The sequence below is a fragment of the Chanos chanos genome, chromosome 7 (genome assembly GCF_902362185.1).
Source record: "Chanos chanos chromosome 7, fChaCha1.1, whole genome shotgun sequence".
In the NCBI taxonomy this organism is placed as follows: Eukaryota; Metazoa; Chordata; class Actinopteri; order Gonorynchiformes; family Chanidae; genus Chanos; species Chanos chanos.
Window position 1 is genome coordinate 18,926,500 of NC_044501.1, and position 17,244 is coordinate 18,943,743.

At 41.7% G+C, this 17,244-nt stretch overlaps 1 pseudogene; it reads left to right on the forward strand.

Moving 5' to 3' along the window:
- Window positions 1–829: 829 nt before the first annotated feature.
- Window positions 830–3,684, forward strand: LOC115816554 (UDP-glucuronosyltransferase 2B13 pseudogene; annotated as a pseudogene).
- The last annotated feature ends 13,560 nt before the right edge of the window (window positions 3,685–17,244 follow it).

Genomic DNA, 17,244 nt, shown 5'->3' on the forward strand with positions numbered 1-17,244 from the left:
AATGGCCCCTGGTAAACGTTGAAATTTTTTTTTTTTTTTCTTCCCTCATTTTGGGCGCCCCTAGCATTTGCCTATAACACCAATGCGATGGTCTGGGTCTGTGTTTATTGAATATAGAAGTCAGTGGAAATGTGTTCATCACAGAAGTCGTAACTGACTAGAGTGAAATGTGCTTTATTGAAACCATGAGAATATTGAATTAAGTGATGGACTCTAGTGAACTTAGGCGAGGAACTGAACGAAACATAGAGAACTGAGATGCATAGAACAGAAATGTGTTGTATTTACATGGCTTTGAGTTGTTCAGTGAAACAACCAGAGAAGCAGTCAGGAAGGAAACAAGACGCACCGTGTCCTCATTGCTCCTGTTTTTACCTGCTTGATAGTGGTTACTTTTTGTTACTATACTCATCCCTGGGACCCGTAACACACGGCAGAGCAGCAGTAGAAGCACAGGTTTAAATGTATGGTAACAGTATTGGAAACTGATGAAAAAAAGTTTCATCATGTTTATCTCTCTGGAGGTAAGTAGATGAGTCTTATAAGTACAAATATATCAGACATCACGATCTGACCTGTTTGGTACAGTTTTGTTTGGTGCAGTTTTGAAATTTGCTCAACGAAGACACCTGGCACATCAGTCTTTTCAACCGTCTATTCAAAAGATTGATTGAACTAAATAAATAAACTGTAAAACTGCTTTCTTTAACTTAAAAGACTTCCTGAAATGGCACTGAAACTGTTCATGGCTTTTTTATGATATCTGTGATTCCATGAAATCATGTATCATTTACTACTTGGCATGCATGACTAAAGGCCAGTTTTGACTGTACCTGTCCATTTTGGTATTGTTCAAGTTAATACACATAAAAGTGGTCAAACTCTTTTTGGATTTTGAGGATTTTGTTGAAAGCTAAACAGGCTGCAGTGTTGGTGCAGTTTTGAGTGCTACAGCAGCTTATGTTAACATGTACAGATCATGTTGAATTAGCTTTTATATTATTATGTGTCTCTTTACATATTTAAATATAAGACAGTTTGTAGGGACAGATAAAATCCAATATCTTTGTCCATGAACTTCGACATAAAACATGCAGACTGCAGAAAGCCCTGAATCACGGGCCGAATAGTTGCTCAAGAACACTGTCCTCAAGGGGGTGTGACCAAGACATAAAAGCCTGTCCTCTCCTCCTCCCTTCATTTTACACCTGTTTCCTTTAAGCAGTGCACCCTACGTTTTCCTAAACATCACTGCTGTCAAACATCACTTTATACCGCAAATGACTTTATTAATATTTGTATATTATTTTCATATTTACTTTTGTCTGCTTCCAGGTATGCCAAACAGAACTGAAATTGCCACTAAATACAGAATTCATTGAACCTAAAAAAAAAAAGTAAATAATCGTAATCGAAAAGGCTTTCATATTTGTGATTAAAATCTTCATGGCTACTCATTTGATTATAACTGTGGTGCTTATATTGACACCTCCAAAGATGCAGGTAGTTTTCATGTATGATTATAAAAGTAACAGGTTCTAGAGCAAAATTTATGAAGTGCTTGTAATATTCTTGTTGGAATTTATGCATTTGCTAAATTTAAGCTTTTTTTATTCATAAATTTCTGCAGGCCTCTGGAGCATTGGCTGTCTTTTTTTAGTATTTATATCACTTTGAAATATCTAAGAACCTTGAATAAGTGTTTTACTGGTCTTTGTAGTAAATGTACATGTAGTAGACTTTCCTAGTTTTCTCCATTTTTGCGATTTCATTTAGATTCAGGCATTTTTACAAGAGGATACACCTAGCTGAAGTAAGAAAACCTGAGGTGATTAATTTTTGTTGTTAATTTTGTTTTTTGTGTGATTTTGTGGGGTCAGATGACTTAATTATTTTGCACTTGATTCATGACATACCACACTACGTATGACACATGACATATTTCTACACAAAAATTGTCCATTTACAGATCTTTGGTTTAGACCTTTGTTCTTTAAAAAAATCTGCTGATCTACAGAATTGGCAAAAGACTGTAGTCTCTCTAACATCAAAAAGTTAAAGAAAAAAACACCCCCCCCCCCCTCTCTGTACTACAGGTACTTCAAGATGCGCATATCACATCTAATGTTGGTGACCCTACTGGCAGCCATAGCTCCTGTACTGCAAGGAGGAAAAGTTCTGGTTTTCCCCGTGGAAGGAAGTCACTGGATCAATATGCAATATATATTGGAGGGCCTCCATTTGAGAGGTCACAACATTACAGTCATAAGACCCCAAGACAGCTGGCACATCAAAGAAACATCTTCTTACTACAGTACTATTCAGCTGAATGTTGGTGGTGGACTGACTGAAGAGGATATTAAAGTGTATGTGAATAAACTGTTGCATATAGTCAGAGAAGGATCACATTGGGCCCATATAAAACTACAGATGGAAATGATCTCAGAAACTTCAGAAATGTTTGAGGATGTTTGCAAAATGGTGACCTACATGTTTGAAGACAAGGAGTTGATGCAGACCCTGAGAGATGCAAAGTATGACCTGGTCTTGACAGACCCTGCTTTCAGTCCAGGCACTCTACTGGCTCACTACCTCAAGTTACCTTTGGTTTATAATGTGAGGTGGACTGTCCGTGGTGAAGCTCATTTTGCTATAGCTCCCTCACCGCTCTCATACGTACCTCTTCCAATGTTGCAGTTGTCTGATCGTATGAGTTTTTTACAAAGAGTTCAAAATACGCTAATTTACCTGATGTCACCGCTTCAGATAATCATGTTAGAAAGGCCTTTTCGAGAGCTCTGTGAACGCTACTTCGGACCAGATGTGAACTACTTTGAATTATTTCAAGCAGCTGATATCTGGCTGATGAGGGTCGATTTCATCTTTGAATTTCCACGTCCTACCATGCCAAACGTCATTTACATGTCCGGGTTCCAGTGTAAGCCAGCAAAACCTCTTCCCCAAGATCTGGAGGATTTCGTGCAATCGTCTGGTGAACATGGTGTAATAGTCATGTCTATGGGGACTTTGTTTGAACAACTACCGCACGACATGGCCGATGACATTGCCGCTGCTTTCGCTGAACTGCCCCAAAAGGTGATTTGGAGACACACTGGGGATAGACCGTCTGCCCTTGGAAACAACACCTTACTGGTCAAATGGATTCCACAGAATGATCTTCTGGGACATTCAAAGACAAGAATGTTTATATCTCATGGAGGAACCAATGGAATTCAGGAGGCCATATACCATGGTGTGCCATTAGTGGGCCTTCCACTGATCTTTGACCAACCAGACAACCTTTTTAAGATGCAAATTAAAGGAGTGGCCAAGATTGTAGATATTGCAACCATGGACAAGAACATCTTCCTGCAGGCTTTACAGGAAGTGCTCAATGATCCATCCTATCAGACAAAGATGAAGATGCTTTCTGCTCTACACAGGGATAGGCCAATGAATTCTTTAGACACAGCCCTTTTCTGGATTGAATATGTTATGAGACATAAGGGGGCTGCTCATTTGCGTACAGAGTCCTACAAAATGCCTTGGTACACTTACCACTCCGTTGATGTCATGTTGTTTTTATTGGCTTCTGTTTCACTCATAGTTCTTATTTCCATTGTCGTAATCAGATATTTGTGCTGTAGCATATGCTTGAAAAGAAAAAGAACAAAACAGGAGTAATTATAAGTAGAATATTGCTGTTTTTTGTGTTAAACTTTTATTTGTCCATCAGAAAATGAAAAATTCTCAAAAGCAATACTATGCAATACTATGAACTAGCCTTAAAACACTGAAATTTGTAACCAATTTTTTTTTGGGGGGGGGGGGGGGGGGGTTGATTTTACTGTTTTTGTGTTAAATCAAGTTTAATGTTTTGCAATCAAGTTTTTCATTTTTCTGAGTTCAAGAGCTCTGCCCTACGTTTTCCTCTTACATTTGTGAAAGAATACCTCTGGAAAGGCAACAAACCATTGAAAATTAGTTAATTTTATTGCTTTTGGTCACAATTACACTGTTGGTGCGATTTAATTTTCTTTCTTGAATAGTTTGTCAGGTCGTAATTTAAAGGGGATTCATTTCTACTTCTTTTGTGTTTGGTTTGTGTTTTTGAGCATTCTTCATAGGGCTGCACAATATGAACTGAAATTACTTCATAACTGTAACTTGTTAAACAATGTAACATATGTCGTGCACAAATCATGATAAAATTTGTATGTTTGTACATCAAAAAAGTGCAAATACAAGTTTGGGTTTTAATTCCAATCCCTTGGATTCAGTGCTTTATTAAGTAGGTTTGACATCATTTTTGCTCCTATAGGCTTCAAGTGCATTTTATATGTAATTGTATATGATTTATAAGATTGATCCTCTGTTCTGCTGCAAACAAATAGACAAACCAAAATTTCTCCAGAACAAGTGAGCTCTTCCTTTTTTAAAATCAAAATTTCTATTATCATACCTGTCCTGTTTTGACGTGGCCTGTAAGGCTGATATTGGGCTCTAAATAAACTTGAACTTGAATTGAGCTTGTCATGAGGGTTTAGTTAAACTATGAAGTGCACACAGAGAGTACACTAGTAATTTGTTGACATTTGTTGTACATGCTTGCATTCTGTCAATAACATGGCCTCTTGTGATATACTTTATATAACATATTACTAGAGCTGAACCCGAATTTTTTGAACATTTGGAAATTTGTTCGTTGGGTAGGTATTGGGTTTTCAGTTTTGGGATTTGGATATTCAGGATTTATTTTGTTTGTTTTTTTACCACCTAAATGTATGCCATCAATAAAGATGAACTCCAAAATAGTCAGCACACTCTTGTACTATATTTATACTTTTAATTGCACTGTTAAAACGTGGACATATATACCATCTTAGCTTGGGCGCCTGACATCCCTCTCACAACAGTGAACGTCACGCTTCAGCTCACCCTGGCCTTTTAAGGGGAGAGAAAATGCAGAAGACCTCAGCTGTGTGTGAACTCTTTAAAATGAGCAATGAGAGGACAAAGGCAGTGTGCCAAATATGCAGTTTGAAATTGGCCCACCACAGTGGCACAGCAAGCATGAAAAATCACCTGAATAATGTTAGTAGTAGGCTACTGACGGTGTAAAAAATGGAGACCATACTAACTTGCAAACTTAGCTTAGCTAATGTCTGTCAAGTCGCCATGATGAAGCTTCTTTTATCCGCCATTTACTATATAACAGTGACGTTACACTTGATAAAAAATGTGCACTTACTTTGCTTGGAAAATAGTTACAGCTGATCTGAATACTTAAAATCAAACATAAGCAGTAATATGGGAACATCTGGGGCTAAGGCAATTATTGGCGTAAAAAAGGTAGAGTAGCCCAGCCTAATAATAACTTGTCCATAGGTGCATCACAGCCATCAACATCCTCAACCACACACAAAACTGCACAGCAGACCTTACAGTTCCAAAAACCTATATTGGAGAAAAGAAAGGGAGATAACAGATGCCATAGTAGAGTTCATCACTATGGATATGAGACCCATTAACGTAATCGAAGGTGAAGGCTTTAGAAAATTAATGAAGAAGATGGAGCCTGACTGCACAGTCTCTTAATGCACCAGTATTTCACACGAGCATTCTCTGAAGTGCAGCGATCTGCAGGACCAATTTTTAACTCTGGTTGAAAACTCAACTACATTAAGTTTCATAAGACATTTGAACCTCGGCGTACATGGTTGTCACCTGTCACTTTATAACTCAGGAGTGAGAACTATGTGCCTTCGTATTGGAAACCAAAGTAATGAAGGTGAGCCATACGGAAGTCAACATTGCACAACAGCTTGGAGAAGTGGTGGAGGCCTTTGCCATTCTGAATTACAAGCGAGTAGCTGTTGTTCATGACAATGCCAGTAATATTGTAACAGAGTTCTGTTACTGTTACTTCTGGGGTTCTACAAGGCATGCTGAGAGTGGATTTCTGTTTTGCAATAATGTTGCGACAGAGGTTTATGTTTGAGAAAAAAACATTGTTCAGTAATGTGTTGTGTGTGTGCTTGTTGTTTACAGTTTATTTACTGGGGAATGGCGTAGACATGTTTGTTACTGTTTTGGTATTAACTAGAGCACGTGGGTATATCAGTGGTGTAATTAGTTTATGTTAATTTTGATATACCAAATGCTGTTTGATTATCGCTTTGGTGACTGAAAGACCCCCAATAAAGCATAATTTGTCACAGTATGGTGCTGTGTATGAGGACACTGAAGAAAGAGTCTGCAGCTCAGGATACGACCTACAGCTGTGCATTAATACAGCTCTAAAACAGGACAGAATATGTTGCACAGTTTTGGCTGCCAGGAATCTTGTGGGACACTTCAAAAAAAGTGCAAAGGCTACAGCTGTCTTAAAGGCAGCAGAATGTAATAGCACACAAACTCATCCAAGACATTGCTATTCATTTGAACTCTACATATGAAATGCTTGACCGACTGCTGGAGCAACGATGGCCAGTGACAGCTGTTTTGTGAGATCCCAGCATCACAAAGAAAGGAGGTCACATCCTGGACCTGACAGGAGACCAGTGGAAACTGGCACAGAAGACAGCAGAAGTGCTGGGGCCCCTAATCATGCTCACAGAACTCCTATCACAGGAGGAGAACTTGTCGTTGTGTGCAACAGAGCCATTGCTCTTCAACTACGTACACATTATGTTATCATGCCTTGTATTCAGTTGTGAAATTATAAATAGTGTTTGAACATGACATCAAATGCAAATGAATAACAATTTAAGGCACGTTGTTGCATCCTACTGTTTATTCTACTGTTCGCCTTGCATGGAGATGGTGTTTCAACATAAAAGTCCCTCGCAAGTTCATGCATACTGAAGGGTAATTTTTGTACTGCAAGTAGAATATCGGTGTAGTATAAGGCCATGTATGGTCAACAAATATTTATACTTTATGTTCAGTTTCTCTTAAAACAATAGTAAAGGATTACTCATGATTGCTTTTCTGAATAATAACAATAACTTTTGAAAAAACTTTCTGTTCAAAGGTTCGACCTACTATGCCCTGTATGTCACTAACCGGGCATCTAGACATTTTACTTCAACTTAGATTTCAATAACTTACTTTTATCAGTGAAATGACCATAAAGGTATGATACATTTCTCAAAAAATTGTGAAATCGAAATAAATATCTAAAATGTGTCTGAGTCAACTTCAGAGGTCAGGCTTGGTCCTAGTGACTAATGGATGTGGACATTTCATTTCATCTTAAATATCAAGAACACCTTTGTATTGATGAAATAAACATAAAAAATACAGGTGTGAAACTTCCCAGAAATTTGTGAACACAGATTATATGTCAAAAAAGCGATTTTTGAAGTCAGTTTCAAAGGTCGAGCCTAGTCCTAGTGACCAACCAAAGGATGTAGATATTTCCTTTCATCTTATGTCAGTAACACCCTAGTAATGATATAATAAACAAATAAATGCAGTTGTGAAAGTTGTCAGAAATTTGTGAAATCAGAAAACATGTTCAAAAAGCACAAAACATTGTATTATGTTAGGTAGGTGGTGAAACATGAAAAAGGAGTGTTGAATAAAGATGGTTAAGTTGATCTCTACTCACAGTGTTTGTTTGTATGTGGGTGTTTTTACGGGAATGTGGATCTCTCAGATCAATTTGAGAAGTGCCTATGGTTTGCATGTTCCACATTTTATCATAAGTGTGTCATGCAGCGTGGGACTCGCACTGGTCTGGTCCTGTTCTTGACATGGTCTCGTCCTCCCTTGGTCTTGGTCTTGGTCTTGGTCTTGACTTGGTCTCAACCCCTCAAAGTCTTGGTCTTGTCTCAGTCTTGATACACTCTGGTCTTGGTCATGATTTAGTCTCGGTTTAGGTGGTCTTGACTACAACACTGGCATGTGCTGAGAAGGAGTTCAGAGAAATTGCTTTCCAAAAGATAGGTCAGAAAACAAGTAGGGTTCAGTACACAGAGTTCATGTATAGTGAAGGCAAGGCAATGGAGTTACACAACCAATCCAGAGTTCAGAACACAAGGAACAGGAATAATGAATTCTTGGCTATAATCTTAAACCAGGAACAGAGAATCTTACACAGAAAGACACAGCAATATCTTCCATGACATCTAACTCACCAAAATGCCGACTGAACTCTGTTGCCACTTTGTCCAGGTGAGCACAGTACTGTTCAGGTTGAAAAGCATCCTTGTCTTCGATGGCCTGTGACATTTTCTCTTGGCTTGGGAAAGTGTGTCAGCCTCCCGTTCTTTAAATGTGTGGTCCAAACACTGACCTTGACCTTGAATGCATTCACTGCACTTATCGTGTGGGGCAGGTTCCTCATGCTCCTCATTGCTTGTTGGCAGAAATGTCTTTATGTAAGGCAGCAAGTCAACAAATCGCTGTAGCACTTTGCTGTGACTCAACTCACTGGACATCAGCATGGAGAAGTAGGTCTCCATAAGCAGCATCGAGATCATCCAATAACACCTTGAATAAGCGGTACTGAAGCCCTTTTGCTCAAATCAAGTTTATCACTTTGACCAACAGTGTCATTACATGAGAAAAGTCCACGACCTTTCCAGCCAAGGCCTCCTGATGAATCACACAGTGATAATTCATGAAATCAGGAAAATCAGGGTCATTACAGCGCAGTGCTATAAAACCATAAGCTGCGCATTGCCAGGGTCCTATCAGTAGTAATTGCCACTAGTTTATGAATGGGGATGTCATTTTCATGGACATATATGTTTTTCAAACTCTTTTGTAAATATCCTCACCTCTTCTTCTCTCCTTTAAGTACAAAAGAGTGAAGAAGTCCTCCTTTGTTGTAGAATCCTAGAAAGCCATTCTGACAAATACAACAAGCTGAGCTGTGTCCATTACATCCAGGGATTCATTGAACAGCAGTGAAAAATATTCACAGAGTGACAAGTCCTTTAACACTTGTCGATCCACGTCCTCTGATAAAATGCATTTAAGCGGTACACCACAGATTGCCGTTTGATGTTGTCTTTGTTTTTGAAGTCGTTGAAAACAGTCTCTGCGGTAATGGCCATTGCTTCCCTGAATAAATCGCCATCTGTAAAAGGCTTCTTGTGTTTAGCCAAAAGGTGTGTTACACAAAATGATGCTTCACTAGCAGTGTTATTCTGAGCAGCAGGTTTTGTGAAAAGTGACTGCTGGGCCTTCAACTCCAATTTCAGCTCATCAACATTCCTACTATGGATTGCGCTCTTTGGTGGGTAGCTGTCTTTGAATCTCTGGTAGTTGGTGTTGTGGTGCTGCTCCGGATTTCCTCTTTTAGACAGTGCTTGTGTTTGGTAGCACAGCATACAGTACATACACACTTGTCTTTCACCAAGGTAAAAAGAAATTCCTCTTTCCATTTTGGATGAAAATTGTATGTTTTCACCTCCTTTCGTGGAGCTTCTGCCATGCTAACTAACTGTTAGCTACCTCGCAGGCTATCACCAGCAAGTGCTGTATACTATCTGCCTGGCTGCAAAAGTGCATTGTGAGTGATGTCAGCGGTAGTGATGGCTCAGGTCAATCCACCTTATTCCTGGGGGCGCTACTGTGGAAACGATTATGGGTGTAACTTCCAGTGAGGCAGCTACTTTGCTTGCTAAACTTACTTCATCATCATCATCATCATTTTCTGCCGCTTATCCAGGACTGGGTTGCGGTGGCAGCAGGCTGAATCTAATTCTCCTGACATGTCCTGGGTCTGCCCCGGGGTCTCCTCCCAGTTGGTCGTGCCCGGAACACCACAAGGAGGCATCCCGATCAGGTGCCTGAACCATCTCAACTGGCTCCTTTCAATGCAGAGGAGCAGTGGCTCTACTCCAAGCTCCTCCTGGGTGTCTGAGCCCCTCACTCTATCCCTAAAGGTGCACCCAGCCACCCTGTGGAAGAAACTCATTTCCGTCGCTTGTATCCGCAATCTCATTCTTTCAGTCACTACCCAGAGCTCGTGACCATAGGTGAAGGTTGGAACAAAGATCGACTGGTAAATTGAGAGCCTTGCCTTTTGACTCAACTCCTTCTTTACCATGACGGTCCAGTACAATGACTGCATGACTGCCACCACCGTCCCGAACCGCCTGTCAATCTCCCGCACCATTTTGCCCTCATTCGTGAACAAGACCTCGAGATACTTGAACTCCTCCACTTGAGGCAGTAACTCAATCCCAACTCCGGAGGGGGCAAGCCAGCTGCAAACCGCCCCAATGCGTGCTGGAGGTCTCAGTTTGATGGGGCAAACAGAACCACATCATCTGCAAAAAGCAGGGACGCAATCCCGAGGCCACCGTGCTGGACCCTCCTAACCCCAACTGCGCCTTGAAATCCCAATTCCAGAGTCCCCTGCGCTAACCAAGCCCAGAAGGCCTCCTTCTTCAGCCTGACGGCTTCCCTCACCGGTGGCGTCCACCGGGTCCTTGGGTTGTCACAATGACAGGCACCGACGACCACCTAGTCACAGCTCAAAGCTGCCACCTCAAAAATGGAGGCTTTGAACAGGGTCCATTTGGACTCCATGTCCCCAACCTCCCTTTGTATCAGGGAGAAGCTCCTCCGGAGGTGTGAATTGAAGACCTTCTGGACAGGGTCCTCAGCCGTTCCCAGTTCACCCTCACTATGCGCTTGGGTTTACCAGGTCTGTCTGGCAGCCTCCCCTGCCATCTGATCCGACTCACCACCAGGTGGTTATCAGTTGACAGCTCTGCCCCTCTCTTCACCCGAGTGTCCAGGACATACGGCCGCAGGTCTGATGAGACAACTACAAAGTCAATCATCAACCGTTGGCCTATGGAGCTCTGGTACCTGGTACACTTATGAGCCACCTTATGCTCGAACATGGTGTTCATTATGGACAATCCATGGCTTGCACAGAAGTCCAACAACAAAGCACCACTCGGGTTCAGATCGGGTAGGCCGTTCCTCCCAATCACTCCCCTCCAAGTCTCTCCATCATTGCCAATGTGAGCATTGAAATCTCTTTGTAAAACTACTGCTGGTGTCGCCAGTCCCCGGATGGTGTCTTCACTAGGACACTTTCCAGTGTCTCTAGGAAGGATGGGTACTCAAAGCTGCCGTTCGGCGTGTACGCCGTCATAACAGTCAGAGATTTCCCCCCTGCAACCTTTCATTCACTGGGACAAACTCCAACACAGCAGCGCTCACTCCAGGGCTAACAAGTAACCCCACACCTGCCTGTCACCTCTCACCCCAGGCAATTCCGGAGAAGGATAGAGTCCAGCCCCCATCCAGGAGTTTGGTTCCAGAGCCAAGGCTGTGCGTAGAAGTGTGCCCAACTATATCTAGTGGGTATCGCTCCGCCTCCTGCACAAGTTCCAGCTCCTTCCCCCCCAGAGAGGTGACATTCCACGTACCAAACGTTTCTGTACCATAAGTCCAGTCCGCCGGGGCCCTCGCCCCAACCCGCCACCCATGTGGCATCGCACCCAGCCCCTATTTCTCCCCTCGCAGGTGGTGGGCCCATGAGAGGACGGCCCCACATGGCTCATTCGGGGCTTAGCCCAGCCCGACCCCGTGGTTGGTCCAGCCACCAGGCACTCGCCTACGGGCTGCCCTCCCAGGCCTAGCTCCAGGAGGGGTCCCAGTCTCCCTATTCCGGGCGAGGTGCCTGTTTCTCTGTGGGTGCTGTTCATAAGGGCTTTAAGAATCGCTTTTTGTCTGGCCCCTCACCTCGGACCTCTCTGCCTTGGGTGACCCTACCAGGAGCTGCATGCTCCTGGCAGCACAGCTCCCAGGATCACAGGGGCTCACACACCCCTCCACCACGATAAAGTTGCAATTCTAGGAGGGGTAAACTTACGTCCAATAGTCCAAGTCCTTACGTCCAATAGTCCAACAACCACATTTAAAACCCAATGAATATAGTTGGTAACGAATGCTTGATCTTGAACAGAACTTACAACATCAATCAACATGTCTCAATCAAAATTATACAGCCAGAAGTACAGAAAAGAGTAGGAGTCTGTACCTGAATTTAAAGGGTGGCTGAAGCCAGTAATTGGGGGTGATTGTCAGGCATACTGTGCATACTGCAAATCAGATATGCTTGCAAAAATGTATGACATCAAAAAATATTGTGCTACAGCAAAGCATATCAATAAATCAAAACCGGAAAACCCCGCAATGCCGCAATGCAATCTACACTACCTCAGTCCAAGAAAGTGGATAACTGCAAAAGCACAGAAGCTACTGTGGCAATGGTCATTGCGGAGTATTGTTTGCTGCTAGCATGCGACCATTCAGGTATGGCTTGTAAAGCTGCCTTTTCGGATTCTGTGGCAGCAACAAACTTCCAAATGCACCACACCAAGTGCACAGAAATGATTAGGGGAGTACTCGCTCCTTATTTTCTCAAAAGGGTAACATCAGATGTGGGGATGAGAAGTTCAGTCTCCTTTTGGATGAGTCCACTAATGTCAGTGTCTCAACATACCTGGGCGTGGTGATTTGGTATTTCAGTGCTAAAAAAAAGAACAGTTGTGTCCAAATTTCTCGGGCTGGTTGAATTGGAGGTGGGCAATGCCAGATCAATACCAAAGGCAATAGTTGAGTTTCTTGAGAAGCGTAACCTTAAAAAAGAAAATCTTCAGGGTATTGGCACTGATAATAGGCGCTTTCGGACTGAACAGTTCTAGGGTCTAATTCGATAGGAACCACCCCCTGTGGAGCTTTCCCTAGAACTACATTCGTTCTAGGGCCTTTTTTCTGTTTGCTTTCGCACCACCAGTAGGAGCGCTGAAGTGACGTAGGCCGGCCGACGGTATAGCAGCTAAGAGCTGTTGTTTACGACTAACCAGGATAGCTGCGCATTTTGAAGTACAAATTTAATGACTTTTAAGACCTTTTAAATACCTCCAAAAGGAAAAAAAGAACCATTACTACGGCAAAAGAAATCGACAAACTAGACTACAGTATACACAATGAGTTTTATTGAATTTGAATGACAGAAATATTGATTGCACATTAGATAACCTATAACTGCCTTCTCATTAACGAAAATAAAACTGTATGGCGATAGACCCAGTCCAACCACCACAGTAGTAGTGAATGACTTGATGGGCATAGTACTTTTCGGGTGCTAGCATAGTGCTTGTGCCTGACCCTTGCTCGCAGCATCGTGGGTTTTTTTTTTTCTTCCTTTTTCCCCGCTGCAGCCCTCAAATCTTAAGCTGGATAAACACATTCTTATTTTAGGTTAAAATGCGGATCACAGCCACACAAGCGGACACACAAGCACCTACCGAAGCGGAGTGTATGCTACCTCTTCAATGTACAAATATACATTGGACGTTGCAAAATGGTCATTGTTGGGGGATATAAAATACCAGTAAAATAAAGCGTAAAAACTATGTGCCCCCTCCTACAATTCCAGACATTTTGAGACATGAATATCAAAAGCTAAATGAATACGTTCTAAGACTTTATATTTTGCACGGATCTTTAAAAATGGCGGTTGCAATCATCGTATACCTGCGTCTGGACCAGTGGCTGTACACCTACGTCACAAGGTTCCTATTGCGCTGCGAAAGTACCTACCCTGAAGTAGGAGCTGAAAAAGCCCCTCAAAACAGCGTTCTAAGAACTATGATCGTTCTAAGTTCCTGCAGTGCGAACACGCGAAAAAGGGGGTACTTTCTCCAACAGTTCTAAGAACTATGGAAAAGTTCCTCCGGTGCGAAAGTGCCTAATGTGTCTGTGATGACTGGGGTGCACAACAGGGTGCACAAGATTTTAAAGGAAGAATGTGCATTGCACAATTTGGTGTTCGTCCGCCATTCTTTACAATTGACTGTCAGAGCAGCATCCAAAGAAACCATCCCGAGGAGTGTCGAGTACTTAATCAGGGAAACCTACAACTGGCTTTCGATTGCCCCCAAACGGCGGAAGGTGGACAAAGCAGTGCATGCCACCATTCATTGTGGCCAGAAACCCCTGCAGATCACCAAACCATGTGCCGCATGTTGGCTATCAGTTGAGCTTGCGGTAACTCGTATATTGAGCCAGTAGAAAGAACTGAAACTCCACTTTGAGTTGACCAAGGCCAGTGAGCACTGCTACATGGCAGGTGTGCTCCACACCATGTACATGGACAAGACCAACTATGTCTACATGACATTCTTGAAATCAATCCTGTCCAATGTAGCGGCTGCAGTGAAGTCATTTTAGGGAGAGCAAACAGATCCTTTCAAGCTTTTGGACAATCTGGTACACCTCTTAACATCAATTTGCAGCAGAGTAATTAACCCTATGGCAAAAACTGATGTCCTGAAGGACACCACTGATGAACATCTCAGGCCATCGCCATACCTCGGGTACCTTTTCAAGAGCACAGTGTCCCAAACTTAGTCTTGCACCAGAGGATGAAAAGATCATTCGACGATGGTGCAGCAACTACATTGTTACTTTAAGCAAGGAGCTGTGAGCAAGACTCCCAGACAACCTAAAAGCCCTGTGAAACATAGCCTCGTTCAGTGATAAGGGAACGCTAAAGCACAATAAAGGCACCACTGAAATTATTAAAGTAGCTGAGCTACTGGGATACCAGCCCCAAATCATTGACAAAATTGTTTCCCAATGGAGAAACATCCATCTGTTTAGGTGAGACTCAAGTGAATAACTACAGAGACTCTTTGGGATTGAATCCATTTGAAGAACAGTGCGAAGCTGCACTCACTGCCTTCTCCTTGCCACACTCAAATGAGGAGGCTGAACGGCTGTTCAGCAAAATGAATGTAGACAAGTCAAAGAAATAGAATGTCACTGCACACTCTCAACTCCATACTCCTGGTATGGTATGGACTGAAACTTGCTGGTGATACCTGTTACCAGCATAAACCAAGTGAAGTTCTGCAGCAGTTTGGAACCACAGCAGCATACAGCTTTAAGGCCATTCCATCCTTTTCTGCTGGTTCCAGCTCAGTGACAGTGCAGTTGGACAGTGAAGATGAAGAGGACTTCCATGCCAATCTATGATTCATCATATTTATGTATGCAAGGAGTGGACTTTCTGGAACTGGCAGCAACACACAGGTGATGGTGGCAGTGCGCTCTGCAGTGTGAGTGCCAATATCTGGGAGAAAGCATTGAGCTGCTAACCAGCCAAGCAGCACAACAGCCTGGAGAGAGCTGGAAAGAGGTGCCAAGCACACACACTATATTTGAGTTAAGTTGCTAGCTGCAGTTGTTCAATAAGATAGCATATATGATGTACCTTGTTATTAGCTTGTACCTATGATTGCTGATCAGTCAGGTAGCATGTTAATTAACTACCAATACACTGCTTAAAACTGTAATTGTTTAGAATGTGTAGTTTTACTAGTTAATAAGTAAATAAAATGTAATTGTTCAATTATGTGTAATGTGTAATTGTTCAGTAATTCAATGTGTTGTGTTTAAAAATATAAATATTTGATCATAAAATGTGTTGTGTGTGTATATAACTCTTACAAATAAAAATATGTGATAATAAACAAACGAATCTAAACAAACAAATTTCAAATAATAATTTTCACCGAGATGGTATGTCAATTTGAGTAACGTCATTGTGTATACTGCGTAATGACGGAGTTTTACGGCATCACGTGATGACGTCATCGCGTAATGAAATCACAATGTCATTTGGCAACTTTTAACAACAAATCAACTTGCCTGTAGCAACTTCCCCTGAAAATTAGTTGGCAACACTGCCCTCAGTTTGTGTCGACATTCCAATCGTATTTTCAACTTGCACAATGGGTTTTTATATCGCTGTAGATTCAACAGTCTGAAACATCATTTCTGCTACATTATGTCTTTAACTATCAAAAATTAACATAACTCTGGCTGTTTAAAAATGGGTAACCCACAGAGATTAGCTTGCAAGCTGGCTAACTTACCTACCAACCTGAAGTTGTGACAAGTTCCATGAACTAACGTTACCAAATATTTTCAAAGCAGGTACAACATGTTTGTGTGGAAATGTATACCTGTGATGTCACATTACAAATATTTTTATAATTAGTTGTGGTTTTCATGCTGGCTTTCACAAGTAGCAAGAATAATCCTACCTTATCCTTCTTCTGACGACCTTGAGTGGCAAGGTTTTCTTCCTGAGTCCTTCCAAGAGCGTTTACATTCACGTGTGCCTAAAACACTAGGTTGTGAGTTTTATTCACACTGTGGGTGTATATGTTTGATCAAACAACTCCAAAACTGACACAAATTTATACTAATCAACACTGAAGGTTTATCTCTGCAGAAATAACACTTTTTGACTCTGGAAATTTTGCTGTGCACACATTTGTGGAAAATATGTCCAGGCAACGTGGAAATTGATTAAAGAACCGATCCAGGCCACGAGAAAACAGCGCTGTGATTTCAGTAGGCTAGGGTAGTGGGAGCTCCTGTGACACTGAGCAGACTTGAACATTTCAAAGTAGAACTGGGGTCTTATGAAGAGCTAATTGGTAGCTCTCCATTATTTAAGACTCATAAATTAGCTATATTAACAACAGCTATTATCAATGTCAGTGCAGGTGTCAACCATGAAATGTGAGTCTTTCTGTGTGAAGACTGTGATTCTTGTTTAGCTCAAAGCGTCCCCTGACAGTCAAAAGTCAATTTAGACTGTAGGCTACTATGTCGTAAAAAACAAAACAAAAAATAATGGATGCAATGCAACAGTAGAGCATAGGCCAATGTGACGTTCCTTAGATGTCACAGAGGAGTAGGATAAATATTTTATTTTCGTAGACTGACAGTTTCTAAACACGCAGTACATTTGAAAGGTCACAGGTCGCTTGAGCATTTTCAAGAAGTTCGAAGATCTGTGACATTTTGACACTTTCATGAGTTCATTATCAGTAACAATGAGCCTTCATCAGCAATAACTTTGTTTAATGTTTCATGCAATGACTCTCTTATGTGTGAATGTGCGTATTTGCACCTGTTATCTCTCAACCTACCTGTAATAAACGCGCACTTCGGAGAACCTTCTCCTGCCCAAGGTAACCAATTGATCTCCTTTTGATTCTTATTGTCCAATCAGACAATTATGTCATAAATCAATTATGTCATAAATCGTGAGCTCTGTCTCTCTCTTGTGGATATTTGTGATATTGCTATCTTCAGACCATAGCCCTGAATTTAAACTCGGCGTTCAGTGTTATATTTTTAATGAAGTTAAGTTAATCAGACATCCCAGTATCGTCGTAA